The 13,851-nt window shown below is 42.4% G+C and overlaps 1 protein-coding gene across 1 annotated transcript in view; it reads left to right on the forward strand.

Annotated features, from left to right (window-relative positions):
- The window catches only part of LOC140189991 (histone H2A type 2-B-like), a 647,138-nt gene that overhangs the window by 123,340 nt on the left and 509,947 nt on the right, over positions 1-13,851 (forward strand). The window lies entirely within an intron of this gene.

A 13,851-nucleotide genomic window follows, 5' to 3' on the forward strand; every position in this document is an offset into this window, starting at 1 on the left:
TATTTCCCGTAATAATCAGAGTGCTGTCACCTTGCCCAATCTCATGACTCCATGAAGTCAAGTGATTAATCGGCAGTGAGCAAAAGTGGGCAGCCATGTGGCAGGAAATTACAGGCTGCGGTTCTGCATTCTGTTCCACTGTGTGTGTGTAGAATCTTATCGTCCCACACCTCATCTCACACAGGATCTTTTTGCTATCTGAAGTCACGTTGACAATGATTAGGAAAACATGTCAGAGAAGATTAGACATATTTTTAGTGTGGAAAAAGTTCCATTTTCCACTAGGATCTCTGCGGGTATACTACAGGTATACAGGTCTGCGTATGCACAAAACTGTTACTGGCAGGCAATGGGCAACTGATATGTTGAATCTTGTTTTTTTTTTTTAATCGCATCCTTACGTTGATGCGGCTGCTTCTTAATTGTGAAGAAAGCTTGGAATCCTAGCAGGATCGCTCTGCTTGGAAAAGTTAGGTGCATTCATGGCGGGAATTGAGAATGCAACACTTCACTGTTGCCTCAAGAAGTTTGTGTTGTTTCAAGTGTAGCATGATTGGCCGGTCTAAACGTCAGCGAATTATTCTATGAACAGTGGAAATGCGCCTCTAGCTATAGTATTAGTGCTTGGTTCAGATGGGCTACATGAGGACGTGATCTTCCATACGTTCCTATCCTTTAGAATTGCTCTATTACCTCCATAAATATTCAATTGGGCCAGAGACGGTGTCTATGAATGTCCTATTCATGGATGTTCATAGCCATTACTATGAAATTAGGAAGTATTATAGATGGAGAAATTAAGGAAAATAAGAACAAACGTGAATACTTTCATTTAATTACGTTACAGTAAGAGAGAAGCATCAAATCAGAGAAAGCGGAATTTGGTTTCAAATTCATAAAATTTACCCAGAATAAAACTGCAAGTCTGCAACTGAAAATGCACTCTTGCTTGGAAAGGTGGAACTCTATTATAGTGTACCTGGCACAGTGAAAAGCCCATACAGGGGCCTGGTGAAATGTGGGACTTGAGTTGATTTACTGAAGAATGTGATTTTGTTTAAAATAGATGTAAATCTACATTGAGTGGTGAGGTAAAGTATGTAGATCATGTGCATGTTTGTTTTTGTATGCAATTATGTGTATGAGCTTTTTGTTTCTTTTTTTTTCTTTTACTCCTACTCTCTTTTACCCCTGGTATTGTTAATATAGATAGTTACCATTGTACAGTGAACTGTGGACTGAGAGCCGATTCTTGTTTGTTGATATTTGTTGATAAATGTTTGCTCACTAAAGTTTAAAAAAATTACTCAGAATTTTTTTACCGTCTGTAAAAAAATGTTCTCTTCTTGTTTTCCTTATTGAGTGAAATATATAAAACTCTTTTTCTGTTATCAAAATGCACCGTGCCATATGTTATGGAGTGATAGTTTTACAATGCACTACCACGGGTAAACATTTCTTCGGATTTCATCTCATCGGTCTGCTCTGTGCTTTCCAGAAAATATGAAAGCTAGTCTTTTACATTCTAGTCAACAGACGGCAACCTTGATCCAAAGCAAAACTAATAAAAACAACTGTGCAAATTACTACATATATTTCAGAATATGCAGGTAGATATAAGAATTTTCAATGTAATTCTGCAGAAACATTTTTTGATGCATTTCAACTGATTTTTTTTTTACAAACCTGGTGTGACTGTTTCTAATTACTATGCAGATCAGACAGCGATTTATCTCTCTCACATTAACTTAACGTGCTGAATGGAAGATACTGAAATAGTCTAATTAGATAGAATATTATGGCAGAACTCACCAGCCACTAGAAAGAAAGCGACGTTGCTCATGCTCTAATGTTGGCGTCTTCACACAGCATACTTCTCTGAAGTTGGACGGCTGACAATTTTACCCGGACGCGTCGAGGTGGGGGTGGCTGGCATGGTCACGTGACGTCGCAATACCGCTACATTACTGATGGTTGCATTGTTTGAAATGAATCGGGAAATAATTGCATTGATATGATAAGGCTGATGTTTAGCTTTTCTTTTATTTTGTTATTAGCACTGAATACGCAAGGTCCATTGACTGTTTTCTGATATTAACTTTAGAGTTTACTTCGCCGCCACAGAAGCTAAGGGCAGGTAGAAAGCATATTCTTTTCTTCGAGTTCCTGCAAGTAGCTTTCTCCCCAGTTGACCAGAGTACGTCCAGGTATTTTGGGACAATTATGGATGCATGTCAAACGATGGATCGTGCTTATGTATTAATGTGGTTGTAGCGGCTATCCCAGTCAGTTGCTACTATTCCCAATCTCGTTACACACGCTGCTTTCCGAAAACTAAGAAGAGTAAAATGGTGACATCGTGTGTGTAAGTAAGGATGTGGGAGGCCTTGAAATATCCTCGCCAACTTTTCCGTCTCTTCACATATACTGAGGGAAACGTTGGCTCCCGTTTGAATCATTTTACAATCAGCTTTTGACGGTCGCTTCCAGACTGGTTTCAATCTCCCGCGGGCGAAGGACTATCCTTTACGTCTTCAACAGCCCTGCTTCCTTCCACGATACTTGCCTTGTAACACAATCACAATAGGCTTTATATAAACACTATAACTTGGTTCCCCTTAAAATTACTGGTAGAATATTTACACCATAGTGACTTATATTTAATCTAATTTGTCTGAATTCATACTACTGTCTGTTCGTTTAATTTCACGTCCGTAAAACGTCTCATAAATATTCTACAAAGAAGTAAACATTTGACTCCTTATGTTTGTTGGTAGAGGAGGTTGCTTTGGGAGCGCCGGACACAGCTTTCGACACCAATGGACTTGAATATAAAGTCTTGCTTCACCATGAATAGCCGTTTGGGGCCCTGAAATGAGACAGGAAGTGCATGGGCAGGTGTAGCACTTCTTCCGCTTGCAAGGAGAATAACAGGGAGCTCCAAATGGACAAGGGAATCACGGAGAGAGCCATCCCTGTGGAAAACGTAGATTTGGAGTGGGTTTTGGGGCGGTAATGAAGTGTTTGGTGGCTGGTTCCGGTTGAAAATGGCAGAAGTGTCAGAGAATCATGTGGTAGATGCCAAGGCTTATTGAATGATAGATAACGATAAATCAACTCTTTCACAGTAAAGACGGTGGGAAAGAGCAGTGAGGGCTGATGTCCGGAAAAGAGAGGTGATGCGTCTGAGTGTACTATGAATGGCGCGCACTGGTGCTCTCAATTGGACCTCTTCTACATCGGTGAGACTCGACGTAGACGAGGAACCGTTTTGTCGAGCATCTGACTCCATCCTTAACAAGTAGGATTTTCTGTTTATAAACCATTCTGATTCCCATCCCCATTTTCTTTCTGTCATGTCGGTCCATGGTGTCCTTTACTTCCACAATGACGCCACTATCATGTTAGAGGAACAAAACTTAATTTTCCGTCTGGCTAGCTTCCATCCTGATGACATGAACATCGAGTTCTCTAACTTTCGATAATTTTCCCCTTGCCCCTTCTCTCGCCTTACATTTTCCACAGTGGCTCCCCTTTTACCGCTTCTTTCATCCTCACCTGACTATCGCAGTCCATTCTCTTTTCCCTTATCTGTGGTGCTCTCGCCTCTATTATTAGATTACTTGTTCTCCAGCCCTTTATCATTTCCACCTATCAACTACCAGCTTCTCATATAATTTCCCCTATCCTACCAACCTGGACTCATCTCTCACTTTCCAGCTTGTACTCCTTTCATTCTCTTACCTTCGTATCCTGGCATCTTCCCCTATCCACTGCAGACCTCACGAAGAGTCTGCCTGACCTGCTGAGTTCCTCCAGTATTCCTATGTTTCTATGGAAATAGGGGAAGCCAAGAATGATAAATGGCTTGAAAGGAAGGAATCTGACAAGAAAGACAAGTGGATCATTGGTGAAAGAGAAGGAGGAAGGGACCTAAGGAATGCGTAGCCAGGTGAGAAGAGATAGAGGCCAGAGTGCGGAGTAGAAAATGTGTGAAGAGGTTCAATTTTTTACCAGAAGGAGACATCGATAGTCGTCTTATCGGTTTGGGAGCTGCAGAGTCAGAATATAAGGTATTGTTCCTCAGCCCTCCACGCCGCACTGGAAGAACCAGATACAGTAACTAACCCGAGCAGATGGCAGGTGAAGTGTTGCCTCACTTGGAAAGAGAATTTGGGGGCCCTGAATGGAGACCAAGGAGGAGGTGAATGGGCAGCTGTAGCATATTGTCCACTTTCAGGGAAGTGCCGGGACGGAGATTAGTGGGAAAAGACCAATGTACAAGGGAATCATGGAGGCTTACTGTTCGTGAAAAGTTGATATAATCTCCCGATGGAACCCTCTCTTTTGGCTATCAATATCCAATTCTTTCCCGTTGATGAATGCAGTTAAAGGAGGAAATGGATTTTCTCCGAAATCTTCTGGTGGTCTCAACATGTTGAGGCAGTTCCAATAAGGAGATGCAGGATCTCAGGGGGAGCTCTGCTGCTTCATGGACTACACGCTTGTACTCCATATTCTGTTCATTGTAGTCAGGCACTGATTGGTTTATCCTGGCAGCAATATGTCCATAATTTCCCTCATGAAACTGCACTATACAATGACTCCTGCAGAATGCTCACCGTGAAAGTATGCTTCGATTCTTTGGCTTAATATTTTTTACAGATCTATAAAGCAAAACGAAACGACGCAGTCAACAGGTTTTTGGGAGTTTTGCAAATGTAATCTATCTATTGTTTCTCTGTCTCTCTATCGATTTCTATCTACTTAACGATCTAACCGTCTATCCACCTGTCTAACACCCTTATTTTCATTCTTTTTTTCTTTATTTCTTCTTTCATTCTGTGTTCGTTGTCTCCTTTTATTTGTCTTTTCCCACCTACAATCCACTGCTTTTGTCGCAATACTGCTTCAGTGATTATTTCCGACTTTTCCTTTTAATCAAAGGTATCACCAAGTATGATATATTCTAGGAACACTATTACTATGGCAAAACCTAAAGAATCCGGTGCTTTATTTGTTTGAAGTAGCAAGTGAGAGAGCGACATCTTACAATGAGGGAACTGTCTGAAAACTGCAAGTCTCGACGGGAGTGAGTTTTATTTCATTCGATAAAAAATGAATAGGAGGAGTGGCCATTGTAGAAGTGGGGAACTGTTAGATTGGACCGTTGGACCGACTTTGTCTCAAGAGCATTGGGCTACATCAGGCTTGGGTATGCATAGATGCAGGCTCTAAGTAAGGCTCTAAGTAGCTTTCTTTTTCTTTTCGTACATAGCTACTACGCTAAAAATGGGGTCAGATTTAGTGGCGTGTTCCTTGTATGAAATGTGCCGAAGTTTGTGAAGCCATCTCTCTCCCTGATATCTGCATCTGTCCGAACTAGAGCTGCAGCTGAATGAATGAAGGACAATGAAGAGGTAATAGGTAGGAGCTACAGGGAGATAGTCACCCCTAATTTGCAAGCGGCAGGTACCTGGGTGATTGTCAGGGGAAGAAAAGGGAATAGACAGCCAGTGCAGAGTATCACTATGGCCGTTTCTCTCAATGCTAAGTACACCACTTTGGATACCGTCTGGGGAGAAGGTCGATCTATCATGGAGAGACCGCATACAGTATGTCTCTATGTTCAGTAGAGAAAGGGGAGAAGTCCAGTAGAGTAAAAATAGGAGATTTCATAGTTAAGGGAGCAGACAGGATACACCAATGGTCTTTTGCCTCACAGGAGCAAGGGTCAGAGTGGTCGCCGATCACAACCCCAGCGTTCTAAAGGGTGAGTATCAAAAAGTTGTGTCAGAAGGCAGGTACTTGGGTGACTGAACTAAACGGCATAACTTGGAAATGGGAGGAGATTCTGAAGGAGAATATAGGGAGTAAGGTAGACTGCTCAAATGCAGGGCCTAGCGCATTACTACCTGTGTCACGTGCCGGTGCCAGCACGAGTAGAATGACTTGGCAGAGGAATGCGTGGCTGAAGAATTGTTGCAGGCTTTTAGGTTTTTGAATCACTGGGGTGTACCCTGGGGAAAGTATAAATACTTATATAAATAGGACAAGTTGCACTTCAATCTGCGGAGGACCAGTGTCCTTGCAGGCAGGTTCACTAGTCCTGTTCGTGAACGTTTAAAACTATTTGGCCGGGGGATGGGAAATCGACTGATAGGGCTGATGATGGGAAAGTTGCAGTGATACTGATGAAAGACAAGCAGATGGTTGGTGAAAATTGCAATCAGTGAAATAGCGTAACATGGAGCATTATCAAAGATTGCGATGAATACCGGATTGAGGATGTTATATGTGAATGCACTTACTATACCGAATAATGTAGATGATATTTTTGAGTAATTAGTACGACAATGTGGGCATCACTGAGTCGTGACTGAAGAAAAAAGATGACAAAGGGAGCTTAACATCCAAAGATACACCAGGTGCCGAAAATACAAGCAGTAGAGAGAGGGAGTGGTGTCGCTCTGTTGGTAAAGAAAAAATGAAATTAAATCCTTAAAAAGAGGCGACATTGAATCGGAAGATGCAGAATAGCTCTGGGTAGAGTTAAGAAACTGCAAGAGAAAAAGGGAGTTATATACATTCCTCCAAATATTAGCCAGATGTGCGAAACAAATTACAACGGGTGATAGCAAAGGGAAGTAACGTGTGCTGTGTTACAATAGTCATTGGGGATTTCATCATGCGGGTGGTTTGGGACAATCACGTTGGTGCTGAATCCAAAGAGAGGGAATGTGTAGAATGCATAGGAGCAGCTTCTGGTAGAAAGCAATAGGGGAGCGATGTCCTGGACTGGGTGTTGTTTAATAGACAGAATTTGATTTTGATGCTGAAGGTAAAGGGCCCCGTAGGAAGCAGCGATCAATGTAGAAGTTTGACAGGGAGTAGATCAAGTCAGGTATATTTCACAGCAGTAGAAAGAATTGCAAAAGAATGAGAGAGGCGCCGGCTGAAATTGCTTGGAAAAGCACACCAGCAGGAACGACGGCAGATCAACAATGAATGAGAAGTTTTGGAGCAATTCGGAAGGCGCAGGATAGGTACATCCCAAAGATAGAGAACCATTCTCAAGAGAGGATGAGGCATTCGTGGCTGACAAGGGATGTCAAAGTAAACATAAAAGGAAATGAGTGGACATACAATATAGCAAAAGAAAATAGAAGTTTTCAGGATTGGGAAGCTTTAAAAAAAATAGAAATCAAATAGAAACCACATGTAGAGGAAAGATAAAATATCAACGGAAGCTAGCCAATAATGTATCAGCAAGGATATAATGCAGAGGTTTTATAAGACATTGGATAAACTACACTGGAATTAACAGGAGTATTTTGAGGCTTATCGAAGAAAGGATATGCTGATATTGGAGAAGGTCCAAAAGAGCTTCATGGGTAAGATTCAGGGATTAAAAGAGTTAACATATGAAGTGTGTTTGATGTTATTTGTCCTGCACTTGCTACGGGTTAGAAGGATGAGGGGGAACTCAATAAAACTTATCGAATATTGAAAACCCAGATGGGGGTTGTGGAGCTGAGGAAAAAGCCTTGGTACAGAAGGACGTCCCTTTATAACAGACATGAGGATGACTTTCTTTGCCAGAGAATGGTGAATCTGTAGAATTCATTGCCACAGATGGCTGTGAACGCTGTTATTGAGTACAGTTAAAGTGCAATTTGAGTAGTTTTTGATTAGAAAGGGTATGAAAGATTATGGTGAGAATGAATTTAAGAGGGATAAAAAATTAACCGTAATCAAATGGTAAGGAGATTCCATGGGCCAAAAGGCCAAATTCTGCTTCCCTGTCTAATGGTCATTTGCACTCAGTTTTCAAACCATTACTGGAACTGGAGGAGGTTATTCGAACCATTGCGTCTGTGCGGCTTCCAGTGCAACAATATAATGGAAGTATCAACATCTTTAAAATATATATATAAAGAGCAAAACAAAGGCGAAAATGGTTGTGGGACGCTGGGGAATTAGTAATCGGGAGCAAAAAGGCGTGAGAATTTATGTTTTCTGCCAGTCTTCACTATGGAAAATACTCGTGGTAAACCCGAAATTCGAGTGCCGCGTGCAGAAGAGAGAGTTATTGCTATTACTAAGGAGATTGTGCGTGGGAAGTTGAAATGTTTGAAGATAGATACATCACGTGAAACTAGATGGACTACATCGCAGGGTTCTGAAAGAAGCAGCTGAAGAGGTTGTGGGGTCATTAGTAATGATCTTTGAAGAATCACTACATCTGGAAAGGTTCCGGTGGACTGAAATAATGCAAGTTTCGCACCACTCCTTAAAATGGGAGGGAGTCAGAAGAAAGGAAATTATATCCCATTTAGGCTGACTTCACTGGTTGGAAATATTTTGGAGGTTATTATTAAGGATAAAATGTCGGGGATATTTCGAGGCACAAGATAACATTGGCCTAAGTCAGCATGGTTTCCGAAAGACTGAGAAATCTGTTGGATTCTATGAAGAAGTAACTGGGAAGACAGTTAAAGGAGGGTAAGTTGATATTGTTTATTTCGATTTTTAGAGGGCTTTGACAGGATGCCGCACACGAGACTGATTAACAAGATACGAGCCCGTGATACAACAGGAAACATACAAGCATGGATCAAAGACTGATTGACTGGCAGGAGGCAGATACGGAGTATAAAGGGGGCCTTTTCTAGTTGCCTGTCGGTGACTAGTGGTTTACCGTAGGGTTTGTTGTTGGGACCATTTCTTTTCACGTTCTATGTCAGCGATCAGGGTGACGGAATAGACGGCGTTGTGGCCACGTTCTGCAGACGATACATAGATGAATGGAAGGGCAAGTAGTGATAAGGAGGCAAGGCATATGCAGAAGAACTTAGAAAGATTGGGACAATAGATAAATAAGTGGCAGTTGTAATATACTGTAAGGAATTATATGGTCATACATTTTGGTTGAAAGGAATAAAGGCATAGATTATTTATTTAAAAGTGGAAAATAATCAAAATTAAGAGATGGTAAGGGACTTGGAAGTGAGTGCAAGATTCCCTAAAGGTTAAGAAGTATTGCGAGCAGATGTGGGCCCTTTATCTAAGAATAAATGTGCTGACAATGGACAGATCCAGAGCAGGTTCACGAGAGAATGACACTGTTAATGAAAGGTTTAAAGTATAGCATCAAGAGCGTTTGATGGCTGTGGGCCTGTAATTTCTCCGGAACTTAGACGAGTGTGGCGGAATCTTATTGAAACCCATCGAGTATTGAATGGTCTCGATAGAGAATATGTTTCCAGTAGTAAATGATAATAGGACCAGAGGGCACAGACTCAGACTAGAGTGACAGCCATTTATAATAAAGGTGAGATTGAATTTCTTTTGCCAGTGAATCTCTGAAATCCGTTGCTACAGACGGCTGTGGAGGCCAGGTCATTTAGTATACTTAAAGCGGAGGTTGATAGGTTCTTGATTAGTCAGAACGTACAGCATTACGACGAGCGGGCAAGGTAATAGGGCTGAGCGGGGTAATAAATCAGTCAGTCGGAGCAGACCCCATGAGCCGAATGTTCTAATTCTGACGTAAAATCATAGGCTCTTGTATTCGTAAGTTCCGTTTCATGGTTATTAAGGGAAATTGAGCTGAAAGCTGAATCTATGTTCAGAATTTGTCCAAAGATGTACCCTCCTGACCGACTTCACACTGTAAGCATCATTTTTTCCCGAAATCTCACTTTATACAGCGATCGCTATCTAAACTCAAATTATTGAGATGGCTATCAAGATTGGCTAATGGGGATATTCACCAATATTAACCAAATATCAACCTAACCCGTGAAATTTATGGAACCCTAGTGAGCCTAATGTAGGATGTTCAGAGGCAATATGAGGAAACGCAGCAGGTGGCCATGTGGGTGATGAGTTACTGAGAGACATGGGCTGTTCACAACCGCAGTATCTTTGCAGCCAGAATTTATTGTTATGATAGTATTATTCTTTTATTTGAAGGTATTATTCAAGAATGGTGAAGGTGATTTACATTAGCGGTGTGCAATGGAAAGGGCGGGTGCGCTTAAAGAGTGAACTGCGATGTCGTTACGGAGGTAAATAATGAGCAATGTTACCACAAAGGTTTGGATACCGCCCAGATTGGTATCGATATTTGATATGTCAGTGACGTTCTCTTACAGACATTGAGCCGAAGTTGTCATCACTTCTACTTTTATACAGAAAACACCATATTGATAACTTGAGTAGGAATAGTTCGTTTTTAAATCTACACCGATGATGTGACTTAACATAAATTCAGTTGGAAATGGAAAAAAAACAACGAAGTAGGGTGAATGACAAAATGACAAATAAATCAAACGCATAATGACTGCACGGTTTAGACCGATAAGGGCTTAAAGGAAGTCAACGGTTTTAACTCAGAAAGGCGCAAATGCGAACAACGGAAACACTGTCCCATTTTCTTACCACAGAGACATTACTATTTTGGTGTATATTCTATTTTCCATGCCAGCAGTATGTTCATTTCAACGTAGTGCCTAATTATATTTTTATCTGTATGCTAGTATCCCAAATTCTATTCAAATCTCCCAGTGGTGTGGGCCTCAAATTGTCTTTCAAAACTAAGTCAAGCTCCTGGCCTTCTCGTGTGTCTTAGCTACTAAACCCTGCATAAGCGTCCCTACTGAAGGAGAAGGGGCGAAGGGCGGGTTATTGGCACCTTAAAATCTGTCCCTTCGGCCCGATACGGTCATCAGAAGCCGTTGGCGGCTCTTCTAGGGGATGGGAAACTCTGAGCACAAACCTCCGCTGCCTTCGACTATACCCACTTATGGAAAAGGATTCGGGAGTGCACCCCGAGGAAAAGTCCAGAGCTGGGGTCCCGAAGGCAGTCGTACGTTGAGTTCAACGCTGAATAGCAACTCCTGCGACGCCGCTAGTGTCAAACTGCATCGTTCTTTTACATTGCTTTGGATTCATCAGCTGCGTGAAAAGGGATAGCCTCGCCCCTGGGCGAGAGCTTTCTCTCCATATTGTACTGCCCTGATTTGTGTACTGGCTTGCCTATCAGGTGGGTACATAATGCAGTTTAACTATAAACTTGGTTAGAATCAAGCACACTGCTCACATGGAAGATAGAGTATGTACCTGAATGTCATTATATCTATTGATAACGTCTTAAGCTTAACCTCACCGCCGATAATGGGGCATAGGCCGCCGAAAGCTGCTCGCCAGATTTTTCTGCCCTGGATCGAAGGCTGATCGCCCGTGTGACTTTATTTTCACCTCGTGACTTCATCTGTCTTTACCACGTGACTTCAGCCGTCTTTTAGACGAAGATCATTTTTCTTCCAGAGAAGAGGTGTTCGGAGCCTCTGTAAGTGATTCGTAACACTACCCTTTTACATTTCTGTAACACCTGAGGTTCATTCTCTCCTGTCGAAACCTGCTTGTTTCGTAGCTGGTCTTGGCAAAGTCTATGGCCGAGTTTTATCTGCGTCCTTCGAACCAATTTAACCAGGATTTTTACTGTTGCGCACTGGACAAGCTGACGACTCGGATTTTGTGGGAAGCTAATGCAGAAATTGCAGGAGGCCCGGCAGATTTATTGAAAACAACCACAGGCTGGTGATATTTCGGAGGAATGGACAATAGCTAATGTTGTTCCATTCTTTAAAGAAGGGTCTAGGAAATAACCTGGAAAACATCGACCAGTGAGCTAAACGTCAGCAGTACGTAATTTACCTGAGAGCCTAACTTACCTAAGGTGCAAGAAATATAAGTATTTGGACAGAGAAGGCATGATTAGGGACAGTGAAGATGTCTTGGACAGGGATAGGTTACATGCAAATAATCTTGCAGATTTTTAAGCATGTTACCTGCAAGGTTGAAGAGGGAAAGTCTGTGTACTTTGACTATATAGACTTTTGAAAGGCCTTTATTAAATCTCGCAAGGGAGGATGAACATGCCATTTAGGACGAAGTACCAAATTGGACTCAACATAAGCTTAGCGGGAGAAGTCAAAAGGTTGCAGTAGATAGTTGCCTCTCACACTGGAGTTCTGTGACTAATAGTGTACCACAGGAATCATTACTGGGACAATGAAAACCTTTCTGCCAAAAGGTTTCGGTCCGGAATGTCGACTGTACTGTTTTCCATAGATGTTACTTTGCCTGCTGAGTTCCTCCAGTATTTTGAGTGTGTTACTTGGATCTCCAGCATCTGCAGATTTTCTATTGGTTGGGATATATAGACGGATAGATAGATAGAAAAACAGACAAACAAACAAACAATTGTTCGAGTCTAAGGGGATTCGTTGCCCAACCTGGTTTCATGGACAATCCAGCAACAGTGGCTGAAAAGGACAGGAAATGTGAATACTTCCCAATGGAGCTGATGTTGTCCTAACGGGAAAGAGAGTCATGGGACTTTGGACGAGGCCCTCCTGAAGAAGAATACAACATTTGTCGGCGTAAGATTATAGCAATAACCATAAAGTGTTCCATTTCTGCATATGGTGGTTGGTGCACCGCCCAATTCTCAACTGTGACCCCACAGAACCCTCTGACGGACAGCAGGTTTAATTATTGGAGCATTGTCAACTGTAATCGGGAAATTCTAAGCGTTCCAATGGGACGAGTTTCACATTTCACCATCTGGAAATCAAAATGAAAGTCTGAAATTACTATGTGACATAATCAATAGGTGATGCACTTTCATGATGAAGGTTCTCAACCCGAAATGTCAGCTGTTTACTTTTTTTCATAGATGCTGCCTCGCCAGATGATTTTAAGCATTTTTGTGTGTTCCCTGGATTTCCAGAAACTGCAGATTTTTATTTTCGTGTTGAGGCACGTTCTATTGTTCCATCTGAACAGCTACCTAGATTACACCTCCATCCCACCTTACTAGTAACAAAGCCATCCGCTTTTCTCAATTCCTCCGTCTCGCCTTCATCTGCTCTAATAAACAGGTTTTTCATTCTAAAACACAGGAGCTGTCCTCCTTTTTCAAGGAAAGGGGCACCCCTTCCATCAACCTTGCCTTCAACCGCATCTCTTCCATTTCATGCACGTCTGCTCCGACCCCATCTTCCCATCACAATAGCAGCGATAAGGTTCCTCTTGTCCTCTCCTACCACCCCACCGGCCTCCGCATCCAGCACATAATTCTTCGAAATTTCTGCCGCCTCCAGCTGGACCCACCACCAAACATCTTTCATCACCCCCGACCGCCCCCCCCCCCAACTTTCTGCTTTCCGGAGGGATCGTTCAAGCGATTCCCTCGCCCATTCGTCCCTCTCCAGTGATTTCCCTCTTCTCACTCATCGTTGCAGATTATCTCTTGTTGTGCCTATTGGAACGACGAAACTACGCCCGTCATCATTCTTACTTCTCAAGTTTGCAATCCCTTTTACTTCGTCGGTTCTGCTTCACTTTTCAATCCAGATAGTTGCTGCGCAGAACGTCACAGAAACATAGGCCACAGCTCTGTGTGGAGATCCTGGGCTGAGCCAGCAGTTCCTTGTTCATGTTCTGTAAATAATCGCCCAGTCCCTGCTAGGTTCCTGTAATTCGGCCAGGATGGAAATCACATAAACTGGGGGGCACATTGTTAAATTTCTGAGGGAATGAATTCTGAGATGGCTTGCGACGCAAGTTCATTTTAAAGCTGAACAAGTTCTGTGCATAAAACGCTATGTTTGGGGATGTTTTCGAAACAGATATGACAGCAAGGTTTAGTAGTCGTTTGGACAGGCAGGAATTGCGACCACGAGCCGGCAATAAGATGAGAATCATGGTCAGCAAAGACATGAGGCCGGGGCGGGTAGGGAGCTAGATTGCCTGTTCCTCTGTTGCAGTTTAACTCTG

Source organism: Mobula birostris, chromosome 29 (assembly GCF_030028105.1).
Source record: "Mobula birostris isolate sMobBir1 chromosome 29, sMobBir1.hap1, whole genome shotgun sequence".
Taxonomy (NCBI): Eukaryota; Metazoa; Chordata; class Chondrichthyes; order Myliobatiformes; family Myliobatidae; genus Mobula; species Mobula birostris.